Source organism: Magnolia sinica, chromosome 1, assembly GCF_029962835.1.
Source record: "Magnolia sinica isolate HGM2019 chromosome 1, MsV1, whole genome shotgun sequence".
Lineage (NCBI taxonomy): Eukaryota > Viridiplantae > Streptophyta > Magnoliopsida > Magnoliales > Magnoliaceae > Magnolia > Magnolia sinica.
In genome coordinates this window covers 132,631,202-132,639,222 of record NC_080573.1, presented here as the reverse complement: position 1 = coordinate 132,639,222, position 8,021 = coordinate 132,631,202, and positions in this window count along the sequence as shown.

The following is an 8,021-nucleotide window of genomic DNA, read 5'->3' as shown; positions in this document are numbered from 1 at the left end:
GAGAAATAGCTGGCGGCCCAAAATGAATTGTAGACATCCTATGATAAGAGACTAGGACCGTCAAATCAATCTAATCTTGGACCGATTATTACCAGTCGACGGTCTGAAAGAGTGGCCGATGTTCAGATGAAACCGTTGATGGGAGATGACATCAAAAGATCCCTGGCTGGAAAATTCTACCCTTTGATTAGTAGCCAATAAATAGAAAGCTCATAATTTATTTATTTTTTTGAAGTCCAAAATTAGATAATATTTTGGACGGCTAGGATCCTCTACCCGGGAAGATTTTTGGAATATCTGTTATCCATGGTGGGTCCCGTTGTTGAATGGTCAAGATTGTCAAATCATCGGGCCTCCTTGTACCAAACGGGAGCCTCACGACATTATTCAATTTCTAATGCGTCGGGACCCATAATGTCTCTGCATGATCTCGTGTACATGTAGTGACCATCCAATTTCGGGTCCACGATTTGCTAAATAAAAAGTGATCGATGGATCTTCTTTTATGTGAGCCACAAGTGTATTTAAGATCAGATCTGTGGTTGAGTACTGTTTCTATGGTGTTGCACATGCGATCAGTTCATCACCCTGATTTTGGCATAAGGTGTTCTTTATTTCGGGGCCCGACCTTTTGGACGGGTTGGATGTTGTACATACTTGGCACTTATGTACTAGTTGGACGGTCACTTATGGTACATCGGCAATTTCTCGGCATGGGAAATTCTAGGGAAGTTTTCAGATTTTGATGTTTTTCTGCCTTTTTCCTTTTCCTTTTCTCTTTCTTATCTTTCTCTACCCGCTACCAGCGCATGCCTGCTCAGACCATCATCACCTATTTTCATTTCAGCTCCACAGTAGTATGATTTCAATTTTTTGAGATATACTTCTTAAACGAGAAACTTAAGAAATCCGAGATGGGTTCTTCTTAAATTTATTAGAGCTTCAAGGAAATCCAATGGTTTGATTGGCTAGAACTCTTTACTTGGATTTCTGATCTATGTTCCACTCTATTTTTTTTTTTAGCACTTGAATTTTTGCTGGTGGAAGAAAATCAAGAGCAGATCAGTTCTTATAAGTTTCCCCATCTGATTCGAAGCTTTATTTAGTTTTTTCCATCGGGTTTTACTTTGATTCTCCTGAAATTTTTAAATTTTTCATCAATGGAAGAGGATCAAGAACAAAATCCATTACTCTCTCCCCCAACAAGCTCGAGCTCGACTTAAGGTAAACTCGACTCAAATCGAACCACTAACTCGACTTAAACTCGACTCGATAGCTTTAACAAATAAGCAAAGCTTTAATATTGAGCTCGAGCTCGAGCTCAAACTCTAGTACAACATGGACAAGCCGAGCCAAGCTTGGCCCACCTCGACTTGACTTTGGCTCGATGCCCACCTCTAACTAGAAGTGACTTCACCAAATTATGTGAGCTCCTCATGATGTATGTGTTGTATCTACACTCCCATCTATTTGGACATATCATTGTAAGGCATGGGATGACCAACGAGGCATATCTAAAGCTTAAGTGGAACCCACCGCAGAAAACAATGGGGATTGAATGCCTACCATTAAAAATTTCTTAGGAGACATAAGTTTCGGATCAAGCTGATATTTATCATTTTCGATCATCCATATTTGTGTGAACTTATGAACCAGTTGGATCTCGAATAAATATCATGGTGGGCCTAGGAAGGTTTCAACAGTAGTCATCATTGTCCTACTGTTTTCTGTGGTGGGTTCACTTGAGCTTTTCGATCGACCTTATTCTTTGGCTCACATACTAAAACGATCTATCTAAATGATTGAACGAAGTAGATACAACACATACAAATATGATAAGACCAACATAATGTGATGATTTCACTTTACTAGCAATATAGGTACCGAAGCTGTCAGTAGCTAATCGACGTACGAAAGAACAGCAAACACGGTGGTATACATGTTGACATCCAGCCTTTCTAACTCATGAATCCTGTCATGAAGGTGACTAATGAAAAATTTGGCAGATTCCACTAAAAGGTGGACCACACGTAGAAAAACTAACATGGCCCTATAAAAAAAACATTTAAAATTTTTGATCTACTAATTTTGTTTGTTTGAGTAATTATCATACTTAGGTGCATCATAGGTTGGATAGGTTGGATGTCAGACATGTATCATGTGGTCCTACAGTTCTCAACTTTATCACTTTTTAAAAGATAAAAAAACCTATGGGCCAATTTAGTCAAGGATTTTTAGTATAAAAATTTATCTAATGCTTTACAAGGCATGAAATTACCAAAATGCTCTAGTTTATCTTTTCTTTAAAATGCAGCAAAGTTGAAAATTGTAGGGAATGCGAGGAATGAATGTAACATCCAACCCATCTAACATATGTGCCCTACCATGTTGATCACGTGGTCTGAGATCTAGCCGATTGAATCATCCATCAGATGGGTTGTACTTGAATTTGGATGTTTTATGAGTGTTGTGTGTTATTTTTTATGATTTGGCCCACCTTGTGATTGGATTTATCAGGTTTTTGCTTAGTTTGTTAATCATAGGGTGCACATCTATTGGGCAGGAGATAAATATTAGACACATCATACCCAGTCCCACAATCGTCAATTGGTGGCTTTTTAAAATAAATAAAGGAGGGATTTATATAATTTCCTCCCTCATAAAGCACTGCAGAGAATTTCAACTAAAGAGATTTTTACCTCAAAATTCCATGAGGATTTTACTAAATAATGCCTAGCAAGTAATGTTCCGTGGCAATGTTTTTTAATAAGAGAAATTATACTTTGCTTTCTTCTTTTTTTCCTTTTTCTTTTGAAAAAATGAGGACCACATTCTGTCTCTTTAAGTCAAGACTACTCTCTACGAATGCACGCAATTATCTGCAACCATATACATCGAGTAATTTATAAGGAAGAAAATTGAACTCATGGTTGTACAAAGAGCAGACCCATGACCCAAGTTGTTCACCCAAACCATGATAGGTTACTTCTTTCCTTTTTCTTTGCAACAAAGTAAAAAAAAATTAAAAGTTGTGGGATCCACGGATTATATACCTCGCATCCAACAGATGCATACCAATATTATTATCAGACAAACCAAAAAATATGGTTGATCCAGTTGTAAGGTGGGCCAATTCATAAAAACATTATATACCATTCAAAGTATCTCAATTCAACCATCATCCATCTGATGATCTGATAGACCGAATGTTTTGTTTATGTTATCACCATGGTGTGGTGCATATGGATGTTATGCGCATACCACGTGATCTTCAGAAACCTTGAGCTTCAAACTTTTTAAACAAAAAGATAAATTGAGGGTAATTTTATAATTTTTCATTGTTCCAAAAACATCACCACATTATTTTTAATCGTGGAGGCGTTATTTGGTAAAATATAGATTCCTCAATAATTTTTAGGTAAAATTCTTTTTTTTTTTTTTCCAAATACTGACTTGCTAACGAATTATGCCATAAAACTCCCATTTTTCTTTCTTCAAGAATGGCTACATCGTAAATCCAGTTGGTGTAGGCATTATTTGCTGGGAATTTGGGAGGAATTTTGTGGTAAAAATCATAATTTAAATAAATCTATTTTTACCTAAAATTTTAAATTTTAAAATTATTTATTAATTTATAATAGACAAATTTTTAATATTTTATTTTCATTGATCGGACGATTTGACTGCTATCGTCCAGTTTAATCTATACTCATTTCTTTTAATATAATTATGCTGCAACTGGAAAGTTGAACAGACCAATCGTCCAATTCTGACCGTCCATTAGGTCCAGCATAATTTTCAAGAGCTACCTTGCAAGAATAAACAAATGGGATCTGACGCATCTGAAAAGTTTCCCTTCCTTCCTAGCCTTCCATTTCGTAATGCGTGGATGTGTTGATTAGGATTATCTGATAAGATGATTTATTAGAACCATAATGATCCATGACAAGCCCCCAACAAATGGATGGCTCAAATGGTTGATTGGACCTCTTTTCAACGAAAGATCTTGACCCTTCATTTTGTAGGCTATTGATTGGATGGATACAATCCATATCTAATAATAGCTTTTTCTTTTTAACTACTTTTTACCCTAAAAACATAACAGGGGTGGATCAGGTTTAAGCCGACCAGGCCTAAGGGCCTGTTTGTTAAATCTGAAATCTGACACATTTACCCACACTGGGGAGGTAGATTGGCTACTTACCCTGCCAATAGCCAATGGCTATTGGTCAGTGTTATGTGGGTTTCACCAAGATGTATTCATTTCATCTGCTCTGTCCATCCATGTTTACAGGTCATTTTATGCCATGATCCCAAAAATGAGGTATATCCAAAACTCAAGTGGATCACATCATAGGAAATAGTGTTGATTGATTGCCCACCATTAAAAACTTATCAAGCCCACAAAAGTTTTGGGTCAAGTTGATATTTGTTTTTCCCTTCAATTCAGGTCTGTATGACCTAATCAATAGGTTTGAGGTCAAATAAACATTACAGTGGTCACTAAGAAATTTTTTATGGTGGGCGCTTAATCACTATTGTTTTCCTTTGTTGTGGTCTACTTGAGATTTATATATGCCTCATTTTTTTATATTAATGATATGTAAAAATGGATAAATGACGTAGATGAAACACATACATCATAGTGGGCCCACAGAGCACCAACCACAAGCCACCCAGCTAGTGGCACCATCATTGGCCAAACTACATCCCCAGGAGTGAGCCAGATTTTATGGGAAAGCCTTTCCTAGGAAATCTACCGCTGGAAATTTAGGTGGGGCCCACTGTGATGTTTGTATGAAATCCGCCTTGTCCATTCATTTTGTGAGATCATTTTAGGACAATGCTAAAAATGAGCCATATCCAACACTCGAATGGACCGAAAATGTGAGGATTGGACGACCATAATTAAAATATTCGTGGGGCCATAAAAGTTTTCAATCATGCTAATATTTGTAATTTGAGTTCATCTCACTAGGAATGATAGTATGAACGGTATTGATAGCATGTAAACATCACCGTCGACCCTGAAAAGGTTTCGATAATAGGAATTTTCCTACCCACCTTTTCCTTTTCCTTTAGTGTGGCACACCTAGCCCACTTAAGTCTTCTATCCTCCTCATTTTTTGTCTTAAGTCTTAAAATGATCTCAAAACACGGACGAGCAAATTAGATTTATCACAAACATAACGGTGGGCTCCACCTAAGATTTCAACACATGAACTTCCCACTAAAGGTATTTGCGCATAATTCACACCCAAATCTATGAGGGGATTGTGTACTACCCTACAAAGATCTACCTAAATATGGACAATTAAGGGTTTTGTAGGACCTACCATAATATATATGTTTCATCCATATTGTCCATTCATTTTTTCATATTATTTTAAATTTTAAGACAAAAAACAAGGCAAATTTAAGACTTAAGTGGGCCACACTACAAGAAACTATGGGAATTGGGTGCTTATCATTGAAAACTTCTTAGGGCCACAAAAGCCTCTGATCAATCTGATTTTTGTGTTTTTCCTTCATTCAAGTTTGTGTGACCTTATAAAGAGATTTAATGGCAAATAAGCTTCACGATGGACATTAGGAAGGTTTTAACCGTAGTCGTTCCTGCCCCACTACTATGTGACCTCTATATGAGGAACGCTAATGTAGAACGTATCACAGATACGTTCCCAGCATGGTTGAGACAAAAGAAGATGGACGGTGAATTAACCATAACTTTTGATCCGGGTATTGTTATGGGGCATGCAACCTATCAATCTTTACTGAAACGGGCCATCCGAGGTGAACCGACCCACAAAGTGGGTCGCATCTGTCCGTTTCGTCAGAAAACGTGCGCTTTCAGCTCAAAAACGAATTTTTAGAAAAAATTTACTATTTTTAGTAATTCCGATTTTTTAATATTTTTTAAAGTTTTAGATTTTCTTTCCTTTTAGAAATAAATTTTAGTTATACTAGGACTCTTCTAGAGAAAGTTTATTTGCAATTTTTATTTTTAGAAATTAGGCCTTAGAAGAGTTTTATTAGAATTAGGATTTTTATTAGAGTTAGAATTTTGCTATTTTTGGTAATTACGAATTTTAGTTTATTTTTTTTCTATATTAATGGTGTAAGGACACACATTATGCAATGATCAATTATTCATTAATCAATTTCGAATTTATTAGAATTTATTTCTATTTTCTGCTTTCTTTTCTCGTGGATTCGAGAAGTCTCTGTGAGGAGTCCAGAGAAGTTCCGTGGATTCGGAATAGTTATCCTCTTGAGGAAGACGGTGCTCGACCTCACGTCCTCCCCTGCGTCGCAAAACAGATGGACACAGGGATTTATCACAAACATCTTGGTGGGCCCTATCTATGGCTAAGCTCAGGAATTTACCTTTAACGGCGCGCTTTCAAGCAAAGACGGCGAGAGAATCGGCAAGCTATGCAAGGGCTGCAGGCTTCCATCGATCGCATGGCGGATCGTTTGGCGGAGGCCCTAGGGCAACTCCGTGTTCATAGTGGTGATCCACCATCAACAATTGCTAGAATTCGTAATCATATTGATCGTAGGGCGACGCTATCAGTGAACCACAGGATCAGTTCTGATAAAGTGGGATCTAGCGACATGATTTTACAGCATCCTAGACGAGCCATTGATCAGATGGATCGGATGGACCAAGAATTCAAGATGAAAGTCGATTTTCCTAGTTTTAATGGTCAACTCTACTTCAAGGACTTCCTCGATTGGTTGCTTAAAGTCGAACCTTTCTTCGACTACATGAACATAATGGAAGAAAAGAAAGTTAAACTTGTGGCCTACAAGTTGACGGGCAGAGCTTCAGATTGGTGGGAACAACTTCAACTCGAGCGAACGAGACGGATGAAGACGCCAATCCGCATGTGGTCGCGGATGAAGAAGTTATTGTGCATGCGATTCTTCCCTACCAATTATGATCAGGTATTATTCCAACAAAATCAAAATTATTGGCAAGATAACCAATCATTAAAGGGTTATGCAGAGAAATCCTATTATTTGTCGGCAAGAGGTGACCGGGTCAAAACGGAGTTGCAACAGGCCACAGGATTCATCAGTGGCGACCATGTGACCTCTATAGGAATGGAAAACCAACCCAAGACTTCTAAAGTTGAGGAACAGTCTCTCACAACTGAACAGGCTTTTGTCAAACAATCTGAGGAAACAAAACATATATATTCATTAGTTGAAAATGAAAAATATATGAAGCCTGTGAATATCCCAAAAGATTTGAAGCCAATTTTGCAGGAGTTCAAGGAGATTGTGCTCGATGAACCCCCCGATAAATTGCCTCCCATACGAGATATACAAAATTACGTTGATCCCATCTCAGGGGCAAGTCCGCCTAATTGCCCACATTATCAGAAAAAATATAAGATCTTGAAGACAGATGTGAAGGAACTGATCAATATTAGTCAAGTCAAGGAAAACATGAGTACGTATATTATGTCAGCTCAAGAGCTTAATGCCAAGTACAAAAAAAGGGCTAATGAACATCAGCGTCAGAAGTTATCTCAGACTCATTCAGCCCGTGTTCAAGCCGAGTCGAGTTGAGGCTAGCTGATGTAGAACCTGTCACAGACACGTTCCTAGCATGGTTGAGCCAAAAGAAGATGGACCGTGAATTGACTATAACTTTTGATCCGGGTATCATTACGGGGCGCACAACCTATCAATCTTTACTGAAATGGGCCATCTGAGGTGAACCGACCTACAAAGTGGGTCGCATCTGTCCGTTTCATCAAAAAAGGCGCGCTTTCAGCTCAAAAATGAATTTTTAGGAAAATTTTACTATTTTTAGTAATTCCGATTTTTTAAATATTTTTAGAGCTTTAGATTTTCTTTCCTTTTAGAAATAACTTTTAGTTATACTAGGACTCTTCTAGAGAAAGTTTATTTGCAATTTTTATTTTTAGAAATTAGGCCTTAGAAGAGTTTTATTAGAATTAGGATTTTTATTAGAGTTAGAATTTTGCTATTTTTGGTAATTACGA